Here is a 16723-nt window from a genome sequence, read left to right on the forward strand (position 1 = left end):
TTAACCCGCCTTTTGTTTCTTATCCCGTTTTTTTTTAATGTTTTACCTCCTTTAGTGTGTGTTATCCCCTATGTTTCCCCTTTGTGTGTCTTACTCCCCTCAGACCCTTTGTATGTCTCTTTCTCTTCCAGCCCCTTTGTGTCTTTTACTCTTCCCTGCTCCTTTGTATCTCTTTCACCCCCAGCCCCTTTGTATTTAAACCCCCAGGCCCTTCTTTCACCCCCAGCCCATCTATCTCCCCCCTCTCGCCATTCTATGTGTCTCTTTCATCCCCAGCCCCTTTGTGCATCTTTCTCACCCCCAGGCCTACCTGTGTGTCTTTTTCCCCCCTCATGTCCCTCTGTGTGTCTTTCCCCTCACTTAGGCCCCCCTGTGTGCCACTGTCCCCTCCATGTCCCTTAGTGTTCCTCCCCCCTCCATGTCCCTTTGTAGTCCTCCATAGTGTAGTGTCCATAGTGGTCCTCTCCCCTTCCTGTCCATTAGGGGTCCTCTTTCCTGTCCCTTAGTGCAGCGGCCGCCAACCCAGTCCTCATGGACCACCAACATTCCAGGTTTTGTCAGTATCTGCATTTAAATAAAAAAAGGGAAATACATACAGTCTGGACTGTTTGTGGACAATGAGGACTGGGTTGGGGACCACTGCCTTAGTGTTCCTCTCCCTCCCTCTATCCCTCCGTTCTTCCCTCCCACAGTGTTCCTCTCCCCTCCTTCCCCTGTGCCTTAGTGTCCCCACCCCCCTCTGTGGTGCTCTCCACTCCCTTCCATGTCCCTTAGTATTCCTCTCCTCTCCCTCCCCTGTCCCTTATTGTTCCTGTCCCCCCCTACTTTAGTGGTCCTCTTCCCTTCCTTCTGTGTCTCTTAGTGGTCCATCCCATCCCCATTGGTGTTCCTCTCCCCTCCCTTACTTCTCTTTAGTGAGCCCCCCTGTCCTTTAGTGTTCCATATTGCTTCCCTCTCCTGTCCCTTAGTGTGTGTCCCCTTTGTCCCTTAGTGTTCCTCTCCCCCCCCCCCTTGATAGACCACACCCCTCCCTACCTGGTGAGCACCCTACCTCTCGTGTAGCATCGCCGAGCGGAGTGGACCGTAGTACAGGAGCTTCTGTTTCCTATATCTGGCCAGACTGACAGAATGTGCTCTCTCCGTTCGGCCATGCTACACTGAGTGACTGGAAGGAGGGAGCGCTGTGTACTTTCTCCTGCCGGTCACTATAATTTAGCGCCCCCCGGGCCAGTGTGGCCCATGCCGCCTGATGGACGCCTGATGTTTGCATTTATAGGTAGGATGATACAAATAGATACAAATAGATCTATTAATGTGGTCCCAAGTAGAAACTTTAAAAAATTTTTAGCATCACCACTACAACACGCTTCTGTTAGCTCTCCTGAGCTAAGCCCTGCACTGCCAGACTTTGCATAGACAGAGAGCCAGAAGCTTTCTGTCCGAAGTAGTGGAGTTAGTAAGCAGCATCCGAGATAACAAATCAAACCATCCTAAAATGGTTTGACTACTTACAATTGTGTACGCCAGGGCACTCCTGTAACCATAACTACTACAGTCCATTGTGTCCCTTTAAAATGAGAATAGATACTGTAGGGATAATTGTGGGCCAAAATCTAATTTTTAAAACCATTAAAAATTTTATAATTTTATTAATATTAATTCCCGCTTTGTTTAAATTGCACTTATCGCGTTATATTTCCATAGGTTTGTTTAATATTAATATAAGTAAATAAACCATGATTAAAAGTTAGCGTACACAATAATTCCCCAAGGATCATTCTTCAGCCATGATTAATGCATTCACTCTACCATCTAATTCTGTACACTGAACAGAAAATTGAATTTAAACCAAACAAAAGATGTGGCATGTTCATTACTCTTTGCTTCTGTCTTTCAACCATTTTCAAAAGGCTATAAAATTGAACAAAACAAACTATTCATGAAATATTTAATGCATGTGTATTTGATTATGTTTACTGAATTTTGTCATAAAGACTCCAATTCAAAATTAATTGTTACTCATAATTGCTTTTTTTTTTTTTTAGCAATAGTAAAAGATTTAACAAAATGTATAAGAAATAAAATGGACGTAAGCAACACAGAACTGTATCCAATTTGTGTCTTTTCAGTCCGTTACTTGGGAACATCTAGTTCTGGAGTCTGTCTGCGCTTGTTGACATGCAAGATCACAATGTAGAGGATTTATTGGGCGCAATGCATCATCTTGTCCAGTTCATTTTACTTTGCAAGGCTCTGAATCTTTCTTTTCTCTCATACTATTGTAGTGTAAAATTGTTTTATATTATTTCATTGTGACCAAAACGCAATATACACAACAAAGCACGGAGCTTTCATATCATCATATATTTGCAATGAGATTGCAATAAGCTTCAGAGACTGCAGCAACACCAAGTCAATGGAAATAAGAACTTTCAGTTATTTATTTTAAAGATAATCAAAAGTGATTTGATATTAATATAACCTTCAGAATATCTGTCTGTCCTTCAGAATATCTGTCTCTACAGAGAAAGAGGGACAGGATTGGGGTGGTGGTGTAGCATGTATTTTGTGAAAATGAGGGGTTGAGGGATTCTGGAATCAGACATAAGGTACATTGGTTTATGGATTTTATCAGAACCCCAGAATGGCATTAATCCCAGGGCTCCATTAGGGGAGTAGAGGCCAATACTGCTGTAACAGAGCCAGGCCACCAGGGGGATCTGCGTGCCCAGTATAGCAAAGTCTATGTATATATATATATATATAGATATATATATATACACATAGACTTTGCTATACTGGGCACTATATACTGTACTGTACTATATATACTATACTGCTGTAACAGAGCCAGGCCACCAGGGGGATCTGCGTGCCCAGTATAGCAAAGTCTATGTATATATATATATATATATATATATATATATATATATACACATAGACTTTGCTATACTGGGCACTATATACTGTACTGTACTATATATACTATACTGCTGTAACAGAGCCAGGCCACCAGGGGGATCTGCGTGCCCAGTATAGCAAAGTCTATGTATATATATATATATATATATATATATATATATATATATATATATACATAGACTTTGCTATACTGGGCACGCAGATCCCCCTGGTGGCCTGGCTCTGTTACAGCAGTATTGGCCTCTACTCCCCTAATGGAGCCCTGGGATTAATGCCATTCTGGGGTTCTGATAAAATCCATAAACCAATGTACCTTGTATATATATTGCTTGTAGATCTGCATATGTATATACTCACAAGTACCACCGAACCACAGGGGATGTAATGTCCCACCTACCTAGATGCAGCTAAGAAGCAGGCAGGGGAAAATAAACTTAAATAAATAAACAAAAATAATTAGAATAGTAAAAGTAATAAAATAAATACTCCTCTTTGACCCGCCACATAGCACAACCCCCATCCCACACAGATACACACACTCACACACTTCCTTACACACAGACACAGTGCTTTCATTATACACACACATCTTTAACAATTCTATCCTCTATTCACACACTGCATCTGTAATACACGTATAATTGCTCCCTTACACACACACATACTGCATTCACTATACACAGTCTGCATCCATTATACACACACACTGCTTCCATTATACACACATATACACACTGCCTCCTCTATACATACACTCTATCCACTATACACATTTATACTACACACATCTATATCGATACTACTTTTCCTACACATACCCTACACACATACACTACATTCACCAAACACATACATTAAATCCCCTATCGCAGCTCTAAGTGCCAGCAAGATGGTGGTTGAATGTGGGGGCCGGCACCAAGGCCAAACTCAAGGCCCGACCACATTTTTTGGTGGCATCTCTGGTTTCAGCATAATATTTATTTTATGTTACTTGATTTATAAAAAAGAACATCCTTTTAATGAATCTTATTTCATGAAAGTTAGAATGTCACATATTGTTCCCTACTTTTCCAGCTGCTGTGAAATGACACACATGCTCACAACCAAATAGAAACACACACACAAAAACACACATACACAAGCACATAAACATATATGTACAAAAAAAGATAAACCTCTGTATAAAACAAATACAATATGGCAGAAGCAAATATCACAAGGAATCCCCAAACATCCCCGTGCGTAAAAACAAATATCAACAGTGATAAGCTGCACTAAATAAATAAAACATTTCTGTGGAAAAATAATCAAAATCCATACATATAAAATGTCCAGATTGGTTGGGTAAAATTTGCAGGTAAGTGGCTCAGCATATGTGGAATGAAACATAAAGACAAATCATAGGACAGTATGTATAATAAAGTATTAGAGGTCCAGGCACTCCTTGGTTCAAGACAGGCACTTTTTTAGGAACCACTACAGCAACGTTTCAGCCCCAAAAGTACTTTGTCAAGCTTTTGGGGTCTAAACGTTACTGTTGTGGTTACTAATAAAGTACCTGTTTTGGACCAAGGAGTGCCTGGGCCTCTATTACTTTACTAATGTTTGGAAATCTGGTGTTTGATTCCGGCTCAGCAAGAACCCTGGCTCAGATTTGTGGGAGTGAGTACAGTTCCACATATACTACTCAAAATATGTATAATAACTGAAATAAAGTGAAGTGTCCCAAAAACTCACACTCTACATCATGGACCCTTCCCAAGCTCAAAGGAAAAACATTTAGATGGTATAATCTCTGTCATGGGCTATATGCCAATAGATGTTCATGTGTTCCAAGACACAAGAGTAGCATGATCCAATTTCAAATGCCTCTGGCACTGATAACATTCACGTCAATGTCCACAAAATACTGAGCGATTTCCTCTTGTTGATGCTTTGTTGTTGCAATTATTATTCCGATTTTCATTTAATTCCTTTGAATTGGTTGTTTCTCTGTGACAGATGTGCCTGGTTTTGTTGCTTAAAATTCAGAGTAGAGTGCAACTGCAAAGTTATTGAGTCAAGAACCTTAAACAAATGATGCCTTAAAATATTTAGAAAACATATTACCTTATAATTCAGCAGATGCCCTCTTGGAAGGTTAAAGTACAATGTATTGGGACGTTTGACTGAGGAAACCATGGCCATAAGGTGGATTTGGGGGAAACCAGAACAATTAAGATTTATAAAAATAAATATATTGTACTCATTGTTACTATGTATTGTAATGATCCTACTTTAAATACGTTTTCTCTAATTATACTTTCTATGGTTGGCTGCTGTACTTTCATTGTTTTATTGCAATCATCGGTAAAAACCATCTAAAAATATTTGCCAAGTAAAAAAGGGAACTCTATTTTTTGTGTTTGCATTGGCAAACGTTAAACGGAATGTCCGTGAGCTGGCTTTTATTTGCCAATTGCTTAATTTGCAGCAGGAAACTAGAGTGAGATAAAAGACTTGATTCAATGAGCTGTAGGAAAGTGCTGTAAGGGCAGTTTTCCAAAACAATTAGAAATCAAGTCCTGGGGTATTTATTTCCATATGGAAATCAATTAGATCAACCCGGGGTTTGAACTGGTAATAATGACGTAAAATCCCACTGCTGGGTCAAAACCTTGCTATATTCAATGTATTTGCCTTGAGATAAGAGTGGAACCGGGACACTGATATATATTCTGTAAGCAGATAATATTAGTCTAGCGAGAACTAGCTCACAATCTCCTCGACTTTCATTAAAAAAAAAATTAGGCATCTTCTCAAGGATACATGGACAAAAATACAGGTCTTAGAGTTTATGGGAGATATAGTTCAGTACTATTGTTTACATGTGAATGGAACTACTGCCCAAGCCGATAGCAGCTAATATTAGCAGTGATCACCTTACAATTGCACAACCACTGATGTACTGGGCTAAAATGAACAAACCTGTTAGCATAGATGGGAATTTGTATAGGACAGAGATGGGCAGGAGGTGGCATAAACTTGCTCCTAGGACATCACTCAGTAAAAAGATAGGCTTATGGATGCAGCAGCTTTCTGAAATTGATGTTGCTACATGTAATTATGACATGGGATCTGCCATGCAAAGAGCATCGGTTATAATCTGCTCATTTAGCAATAATATGTAGATAGTGTTTGTATGTTGTAGTTTATTTATTTTTCTCTTTTAAGAATCCTAATTATAATTATAATTAAGTACTCTGTGATGTGTACTGGTGGCCGGTCAATTAAAAGCATTACAGCCAGGGCCGTCTTTAGCGCGGGGCAAATGGGGCAGCTGCCCCGGGCCCAGTTGCTCCTGGGGGGCCCCAGAGCAGCTGCTCCGTGGGCCCCGCGATTTGCGCAGCCCCCCTTGGACCCGGCAGTGCGGCTGCACAGAGCCGCACAATCCCGCATGCTAAAGAGGGCCCCCGGGTGGCCCATGCACAAAGGGCCACCCGGTGGGCATGTGCCAGCACGGGCCCAGTCGGGCGCTGTTACGCTTAAACAGCGCGACCGGGCCCCTTCCTGTTCGGCAGCCGGCTGGGAGGAAGTGCCGCGCGTCACTTCCTCCCACCGGAGATTAGAGCCGCACAGGAGGAGAAAGGCAGGGAGGAGGGGAGTTTCAGAGTGGAACTCCCAACTGCCTCAGCCTGCCACTGGACTCCAGGGAAACCACCCTCCAGAAAAGGTTAGGGTGGTTGGAGGGTGGCTAAATGTATGTTAGTATGTTTGTGTGTGTATGTCTGTGTGTGTGTGTGTCAGTATTTCTGTCTGTGTGTGTGTCAGTATGTCTGTCTGTGTTTCAGAGTGTCTGTGTGTGTATATCAGTATGCCTGTGTGTGTCAGCATGTCTGTGTGTGTGTGTCAATACTTCTGTCAGTGTGTGTGTGTGTCAGTATTTCTGTGTGTGTCAGTATTTCTGTGTGTGTCAATACTTCTGTCAGTGTGTGTGTCAGTATTTCTGTGTGTGTCAGTATGTCTGTCTGTGTGTGTGTCAGTACGTCTGTCTGTGTGTGTGTATCAGTACGTCTGTCTGTGTTTCCGTGTGTCTGTGTGTATATCAGTATGCCTGTGTGTGTCAGCATGTCTGTGTGTGTAAAATAATTTAAATATAAAAGCGCTAATTGAGTGGCTCTATAGGCAAAAGCGGGGTATAAGGGAAAATTGCTATCTAGAAGCAGTCCCAAATATACCTCACGCAAATGTATACTCCCAATACACAATTGTTTCTCCAAATGCAGCTACACACCTGTGAGTAATTGGGGGGTTGGTGGATTGAGAGGGTCGCAGGGCCGAGGGGGTCCAACAAAATTCTTTGCCCAGGGTCCTATTCATATTATAGACGGCCCTGATTACAGCCTATGAAGTGATTTTTCTCAGGTGCCAAACAATACAAAAAGTAAACAAAATTTTAGTATGCTTTACAATGTTGAATAAACTTGAGTAACAGGGGGACCAAGGGTTACCCATTGACCAAAAGTGTCCTTTGCTACCAGGAGAGAAAGGGGGAGGGTATAGGCCATGAATTCATTACCAAATGGGTAGTTCCCTGTTGATAAGGGATTTTATAAGTATCCATAGGGTATACTCCAAATGTCTAGGCTAGTTGTAGTCAAGGGTTTTGCAAGTTGGTGGTGGAAGCGCAATATGATATCAGTTACAAACCAGGGTTGTCCATCATAAATTTCAGCCTGTGCTTCCAAACAGCTGTATATTGGGTGTATTTGTGGTTAGGGAGTAATTATACAGAGTTTTTTCTTCTAGGAGAGGAACCATTTAGGTCGGAGGGTTGTTAATTGTAAAAAAAAGATTGTCTGCGAATGCTAAAATTTTAAAACCTTGTTTTGGAATTTGAAAGTCTTGAATATTACGGTTATCCCTCATACCTTTCAGAAAAGGGTTCATTATTAAAATAAATAATAACGGGGAGAGGGGGCACCCATGACGAATTATCACCGGGTTGGATAGTTGGCAGTTAATTCTGAGTTTAGCACTGGAATTTGAATAGATAGCTACCATCCATCTAAGCCAGTGAGAGCCAAAGTCTATGGCGAATAACAGGGACCAGACTATCCTGTCAAACCCTTTTTTCAGGAGAGAAGAAGACTACTTTGTGGGTAAGTTTTAGACCTATAAATCAAGTTCAACAATGTTGTGGTATTGCTTTTAGCTTCTTGATCTTTTGCAGTGGTTGATTATAAAACATAGTTGCAGCTTTGGAGTCAACAAGGATATTTCTTTTTCAATTTTTATGTAAATCTGTTCAATTTGGGGGAATTTCTTTCTGATAGCATTATAATTGGTAATGTGTGAATATTGAAAGGACGCTATAGTCACCAAAACAACTTTAGCTTAACAAAGCAGTTTTGGTGTATAGATCATGCCCCTACATTTCACTGCTTAATTATCTGCCATTTAGGAGTTAAATCACTTTGTGTATGCAGTCTTAGTCATACCTCCCCTACATGTGACCTACACCGCATTTTTAAACACTCACTGTAAAGGTAGATCAAATGTTTGAACTTCCTTTATCGCACAGTCTGTTTAGTTTAGAATTTATTTTTTTATTCTTTATTTTGGCATGCAGTGAGATATCACATTGACAAAATACAATAACAAAGGGTAACCCACGTAGAGGTATACATGGTTGACATGAGTAAAATACAGAATACGTCACCTACACGTAGACTAACTCAGGCAGTTATAAGAAAATAAGATTATAATATGCATTAGAAGAAATGACTGTACTTTTTATGTAAATATATATAGGTCAGCATCTTAATCACAAGAACTGATAGAAAGAATAGAAACAAGAGATACCCAGCAACTTGTTAGTATCAATCCTGCAAATCCTGCAATGAGATTGTTTTTTAAACAAAATAAATTGCACCCAGTGGCTTATTGATATTGTAACACCAACACAGATTTCATGTAACAATATAGCAGTGAGGACATATCAAAGGGTTAATTTAAAGGGACTCTATAGTCACCATATAAAAGCAAGAAAGACAGGTCCCCCAGCCTTCCTTCTTGCTTTTATATGAACTTTCATTAATTAAAAAAAAAAATTTGGTGTTTTTATATTAAAAACTTACCTCCGTTCCAGCGCCGAGCTCCCCGCTAGGCCGCGCCCCCTTTTTCGTCAAAATGACGAAATCGCGGGGCCCAATGGGACGGCTTCGAGCTGGACCAATCGCGTTCTTCATAGAGCGGCATTGAATGCCGCCCTATGAAGAACCTGAGCGCTTTACCGCGCATGAGCGCGGAATGCGCGTTCGCGAGCTGAGCTGTCTGACTGACAGCTCAGCTCGCTTTCTAAAATTATCAATAAGGGGGGGGACCTACTGTCCCCCCCCGGCCCCCACCCCTGTGCGGCGGGTGGGGGCCCTAAAATTATCAATGAGGGGGGGGACCTACTGCCCCCCCCCGGCCCCCACCCCTGAGCGGCGGGTGGGGGCCCTAAAATTATCAATAAGGGGGGGACCTACTGTCCCCCCCCCGGCCCCCACCCCTGTGCGGCGGGTGGGGGCCCTAAAATTATCAATGAGGGGGGGACCTACTGTCCCCCCCCGGCCCCCACCCCTGAGCGGTGGGTGGGGGCCCTACAATTATCAATAAGGGGGGGACCTACTGTCCCCCCCCCGGCCCCCACCCCTGTGCGGCGGGTGGGGGCCCTAAAATTATCAATGAGGGGGGGGACCTACTGTCCCCCCCCCGGCCCCCACCCCTGAGCGGCGGGTGGGGGCCCTACAATTATCAATAAGGGGGGGGACCTACTGCCCCCCCCGGCCCCCACCCCTGTGCGGCGGGTGGGGGCCCTAAAATTATCAATGAGGGGGGGACCTACTGTCCCCCCCCGGCCCCCACCCCTGAGCGGCGGGTGGGGGCCCTAAAATGATCAATAAGGGGGGGACCTATTGTCCCCCCCCGGCCCCCACCCCTGTGCGGCGGGTGGGGGCCCTAAAATTATCAATAAGGGGGGGGACCTATTGTCCCCCCCGGCCCCCACCCCTGAGCGGTGGGTGGGGGCCCTAAATACAAAGGGGGGGGGACCCTAGTTAACCCTCCCCCCCCCCCCCAAAAAAAATATCTCCCTACCTACCCCCCTCACCCTAAAAATAATGAGGGGGGACCATTAACTAAAAACCTGTAAAAAAGAAAAAATGAGATAAAATCAACTTACCATTCGATGTTTTCTTTCATCTAAAATCTTCTTTCTTCAGCCCCAAAAAAGGCCAAATAAAAATCCATAATAACCGACGCAATTAAAAAAAAAAAAAAAAAAACGAGCGCAAAAAAAAATAATCCATCTTCACCCATGGAGGGCTCCGCGCAGACTGAGCTCCGCAGGGTGGGGAAGGCTTATAAAGCCTTGCCCCGCCCTGCAATTAGGCTAAGAACACTCTGATTGGTGGGTTTGAGCCAATCAGAGTGCTCTTTGTCATTTTACAAGCGTGGGAAAGTTCTTTGGAATTTTCCCACGCTTGTAAAATGACACAGAGCACTGTGATTGGATGGATTTCAAGCCATCCAATCACAGTGCTCTGTGTCATTTTACAAGCGTGGGAAAGTTCTTTGGAATTTTCCCACGCTTGTAAAATGACACAGAGCACTGTGATTGGATGGATTTCAAGCCATCCAATCACAGTGCTCTGTGTCATTTTACAAGCGTGGGAAAGTTCTTTGGAATTTTCCCACGCTTGTAAAATGACACAGAGCACTGTGATTGGATGGATTTCAAGCCATCCAATCACAGTGCTCTTTGTCATTTTACAAGCGTGGGAAAGTTCTTTGGAATTTCCCCACGCTTGTAAAATGACACAGAGCACTGTGATTGGATGGGTTTCAAGCCATCCAATCACAGTGCTCTGTGTCATTTTACAAGCGTGGGAAAATTCCAAAGAACTTTCCCACGCTTGTAAAATGACACAGAGCACTGTGATTGGATGGCTTGAAATCCATCCAATCACAATGCTCTGTGTCATTTTACAAGCGTGGGAAAATTCCAAAGAACTTTCCCACGCTTGTAAAATGACAAAGAGCACTCTGATTGGTTTAAACCCACCAATCAGAGTGTTCTTAGCCTAATTGCAGGGCGGGGCAAGGCTTTATAAGCCTTCCCCACCCTGCGGAGCTCAGTCTGCGCGGAGCCCTCCATGGGTGAAGATGGATTATTTTTTTTGCGCTCGTTTTTTTTTTTTTTTTTTAATTGCGTCGGTTATTATGGATTTTTATTTGGCCTTTTTTGGGCTGAAGAAAGAAGATTTTAGAAGAAAGAAAACATCGAATGGTAAGTTATTTTTATCTCTTTTTATTTTATTTTTTTTTTACAGGTTTTTAGTTAATGTTCCCCCCCTCATTATTTTTAGGGTGAGGGGGGTAGGTAGGGAGATAATTTTTTTTTTGGGGGGGGGAGGGTTAACTAGGGTCCCCCCCCTTTGTATTTAGGGCCCCCACCCACCGCTCAGGGGTGGGGGCCGGGGGGGACAGTAGGTCCCCCCCTTATTAATCATTTTAGGGCCCCCACCCACCGCTCAGGGGTGGGGGCCGGGGGGGGGGACAATAGGTCCCCCCCTTATTGATAATTTTAGGGCCCCCACCCGCCGCACAGGGGTGGGGGCCGGGGGGGGACAATAGGTCCCCCCCTTATTGATAATTTTAGGGCCCCCACCCGCCGCACAGGGGTGGGGGCCGGGGGGGGACAATAGGTCCCCCCCTTATTGATAATTTTAGGGCCCCCACCCGCCACACAGGGGTGGGGGCCGGGGGGGGACAGTAGGTCCCCCCCTTATCGATAATTTTAGGGCCCCCACCCACCGCACAGGGGTGGGGGCCGGGGGGGGACAATAGGTCCCCCCCTTATTGATAATTTTAGGGCCCCCACCCGCCGCACAGGGGTGGAGGCCGGGGGGGGGGACAATAGGTCCCCCCCTTATTGATAATTTTAGGGCCCCCACCCGCCGCACAGGGGTGGGGGCCGGGGGGGGACAGTAGGTCCCCCCCTTATCGATAATTTTAGGGCCCCCACCCACCGCTCAGGGGTGGGGGCCGGGGGGGGACAATAGGTCCCCCCCTTATTGATAATTTTAGGGCCCCCACCCGCCGCACAGGGGTGGGGGCCGGGGGGGGGACAGTAGGTCCCCCCCCTTATTGATAATTTTAGGGCCCCCACCCGCCGCACAGCGGTGGGGGCCGGGGGGGGAAGGAGAGTAGGTCTCCCCCCCCCCCTTCAACCACTATTGTGGACAGTAAGCGTCCCTGTGGGTTCGGGCTTCAGCTGTCAGCTGAAGCTGAAGCTGTCAGCTGAAGCCACGCCCACAGCAGTGCTGACAGGCTATCAGCACACAAAGCGCGTTCACAGTGCTTTGTGTGCTGATAGCCCGTCTGATGCATTCACCCAGAATGCATCGGACGAGAGGCCTTTTTAGGGCCTCTGAACTCGGAAGTCCCTCTGGTGGCCGTCTGATTGACTGCAACAAGAGGTGTTCCAAGCTTCCAATGTAAACACTGCATTTTCTCAGAAAATACAGTGCTTACAAGAAAAAGGCTCCGGGTAGCTGTAGCACTCACCTGAACAACCTCATTAAGCTGAAGTTGTTCAGGTGACTATAGTGTCCCTTTAAAGGCGCTGTTTTTCCAAACTGAAGAGATTTAAATGTTTTAACCTTTCTTCATAACTAAAATGCTCCATTCCTTTTATCAATTTTGTAGCTCATCGCTGCACTTTTTCTAGTGCCATGATATCTTTCTTTAGAACAGGTGCCCAAAATTGCACAGCATATTCAAGGTGTGGTCTTACCAGCGATTTATAAAGAGGCAAAATTATATTTTAATCTCGAGAATTTATGCCCCTATTTATACATGACAAAACCTTACGTGCCTTAGCAACGGCAGATTGACATTGCATATTGCTACCTAATTTGTTGTCTATAACAATTCCCAAATCCTTCTCGTGTGTGGTTATCCCTAGTTCACTACCATTTAGGGTGTAAATTGCTTGTGCATTCTGAACCCCGAAGTGCATAACTTTGCATTTCTACGTTAAATTTCATCTGCCATTTTAGTGCCCAGTCCCCCAATCTATCCAAATCCCTCTGCAGCAAGGCAATATCCTGCTCACATTTTATTACTTTACAAAGTTTTGTGTCATCTGCAAACACTGATACATGGCTTTCAATGCCCATTTCAAGATCATTTATAAATATGTTAAATAGAAGCGGTCCCAAAACAGAACCCTGAGGGACACCACTTACCACTTTTGTCCAGCTTGAAAATTTACCATTTATGACAACTCGCTGTACTCTATCCTTAAGCCAATGTTCTACCCAAGAATATTCATCTAGACCAATTTCCTTTAGTTTGAAGACTAACCTATTGTGAGGAACCGTATCAAATGCCTTGGCAAAATCCAAGTAGATCACATCCACTGCAACACCCTGATCTATATTTCTACTTACTTCTTCGTAGAATGCAATTAGGTTAGTTTGACATGACCTATGTTTCATAAAATTATGCTGATTATTGCTAATAACACAGTTCTTCACAATGAATTCCTGAATATTATCTCTTAATAGCCGTTCAAATAATTTCCCAGTCACAGAAGTTAAGCTCACAGGTCTATAATTTCCAGGTAAGGATTTTTAACCCTTTTTAAATATAGGAACAACATCTGCCTTCCTCCAATCCTCCGGTACAATACCTGAAACAAAAGAATCTTGAAAAATTAAATACAGAGGTTCACGTATTTCCCCACTTAGCTCCTTAAGTACTCGTGGGTGGATACCGTCAGGCCCGGGAGCTTTATTTACATAAATTTTCTTTAATAGTGGTAGCACCTTGTCTCGAGTTATCCAATCACAAGTTATCTGCAAGTTTGTTGCAGCAATCATATGCATATCTCTTGCCATAGGATCCTCATTAATATATACTGAAGAAAAATTGTTATTTACAATTTCTGCCTTTTCCTGGTCTTCATTGACTAACAGACCCATCTCTGTTTTCGGTGTACCTACACTTTCATTTTTTGTTTTTTTAGAATTAATGTACTTGAAAAAAAATTTGGGGTTGGTTTTGTATTCTTTGGCTATCAATTTCTCATTTTCTAGTTTCGCCACTTTAATTGCCTTTTTGCAAGTATTTTTGGCCTCCTTATATCTTATATAGGATGCCTCTGATTTGTCAGATTTAAATGCTTTAAAAGCAACTTTTCTTATTTTTAATCTCTTGTTTTACTTCTCTACTAAGCCACATTGGTTTTAATTTGTTTCTTTTATATTTATTACCCAATGGTACATACTGTGAAATGTACCTTTCTAATATTTGTTTGAATAGTTTCCATTTTTCCTCAGTGTTTTTATCACTAAGGCGTTTATGCCAGTCGATATGTTGTAGAGCTGCCCTAATCTTATTAAAATTTGTTTTTTTTAAATTATAAATTTTAATATACCCCACATGCTTTTGCTTTTTTGAGTTTATTTCAAAAGTTACCATATTGTGATCACTACATGAAGGTTGATGTAAGAAGGATCATGGTACAGTGCACTAAATCGGTCATGTTGCTGCATTTTTGATAAATAAGCACTACTGTATTTAAGCATGAGAGAATTAAAAGTTAACAAAGCATTATTGGTGTTACTTTAAGGTGGACCGTAAAAAGGGGTGTGCCAATAAACTGAGGCAAAAAACAGGGTACCTATGGAATGGTAAAGCATAAAATTAAACTGAAACTGAGGCTCACATCACATGCCCTGACACATTAGCAGGCTGTTCACCAAATTCCCATGCTTGTTCTCTGGCCCCCACTGACAGACAAAGTCCAAGAGATCCAGAACTGTTTGTTCCACCGGCCCCAGGCCTTAGGAAGAGCCTAAGCAATCCAGCAACTCCTTGTGCCAGGGACAAAGTTCAGTAGGGTGTAGATGTGGCTTGGTGGCGATGATGCTGATGGTGCTTCCTCCAGGTGTAAGTGGTATGCGCCGGGCAAAATCCCCTCAAAGCTCCTGATCCAGGAAAGAGGTAGCGGGTAATGGTCACCTCTGGATTCTGGCAAGCACCAGGGGGTCGGGACGTTCTCCTCCTCTGCAACAGGCACAGCAGTATAAGGGATTTTCTCCTAGCTGAGCCAGATTTGGAGTGTTTAGGATAAGGAGGTAATTTGTGCAGTGAGCTGTCACTCCATTCTGCTTTCCAGTTTCCTCCAAAAATCGGCAAAGATCTTGACTAGCCGCTCCATGGTTGTTTCCAACAGGCCTCGTGTGGTAGAGGTGAATGTGGCTTCCGACATCTTGACTAAGACTGTAACTCAGGCCTCGTATCACCAAGGCACTTGTAGGGTCACAGCTCCACCCGTAGTTGGGGAACAAAAGCCAGTGGGGCAGGTGCCAGGATATCCTTCACCGGTGGTGGGGGAAACCCCTGCCGCTTCAGCGTGCTTTAGCAGGATTATCAGTGGGGAGATCAATCCTCAACTGTATCCACTTGTAGGCCACAGAGAAGTATCAAGGTTTGACTTGCTATTGTGCAGTGAATCCTTTCAGAATTTGTCTCAGGGAGATGTAGAGTGTCCCCAATAAGACCATGCCAGGTTTTCTCAAGTGAAAAGTCAGTTAAGTTGCTAATTTTGGAGCTTTTGCCCAGAGCTCACATGTGAGCCCCCAGAATTTCTTATCTCCTGCTAGACTCTGTAGGAGCTTCTTGTGTGTGATTTAAGTTCAATTTACGGAGCAGGAGATAAAAACCTCTTAAGTAAGTTAACATCTGATTAAAAATTAGGCCAATTTTGTTTGTGCATTTGTGAGTCACAGCCAGATTTAACTCTTAAATGGCACAGAATTGATCATTGTTTATGCAGGGCTTTGCACACCTTACTGCATGTGATTTACACAGCCTTCCTAAATACTTCCTCTAAAAAGAGATATTCTGTTTAAACTTCCTTTATTCCACAGACTGTTAATTTAGAATTTCTTATCTCGTGCACTGTTAATAGCCTGCTAGATCATGCTGGAGCTTCCTGTGTGATTAAAGGTCAATTTATAGAGCAGGAGATAAAAACTTCTAAAGTATGTTAACATCTGATTAAAAATTTAACTTTTTTATGCAGCCTTTGTAAGTCATAGCCAGGAGAAGTATGGTTATGACTACATGGACAGAAACAAACTTGATTTAACTCCTTAATTGCAGATAATTGAGCAGAGAGACTGGGTGGGTATTATCTATACACCAAATCAGATTCCTTAACCCCTTCACGACGGGTGACGGACGAGGTCCGTCATCCTGGGGATGCCCTTAACGACGGGTGACGGACCTCGTCCGTCACGCGGTAAAATTAACCCCAGATCGCCGCAATCGCGGCGATCGTGGGGTTAATGGTGCTCCGGTCTGCCTCTGCATTAGAGGCAGACCGGGAGCACCGGATCGGGCTGTCAGAGTACATGTGCCCGCTCTGACAGCATGTCAGAGCGGGCACATGTGCTCTGTATACTCACCTCCGCCTCCCTGCACTTCCGGGTTCACTGTGAAGTGCAGGGAGCCGGATCAGTGATGATCCTGCCCCCTGGTGTTAAAAAAAAAAAAGTTAAATTAAAATCCCACCCCCCTTTACCCATATTAATAAAAAATTAACCCCTTCCCTGCCAATTGATCACTGACTACAGTGATCAATTGGCAGGGATTACATTTTAATATGATCTGATTTTTTTTTTAACCCCTGAGGGTTAATTCTTTTTTTTTTTAACCCTCAGGGGTTAAATTTATTTTATTAATTAATTTAAATATTTTA

Source organism: Pelobates fuscus, chromosome 2 (genome assembly GCF_036172605.1).
Source record: "Pelobates fuscus isolate aPelFus1 chromosome 2, aPelFus1.pri, whole genome shotgun sequence".
In the NCBI taxonomy this organism is placed as follows: Eukaryota; Metazoa; Chordata; class Amphibia; order Anura; family Pelobatidae; genus Pelobates; species Pelobates fuscus.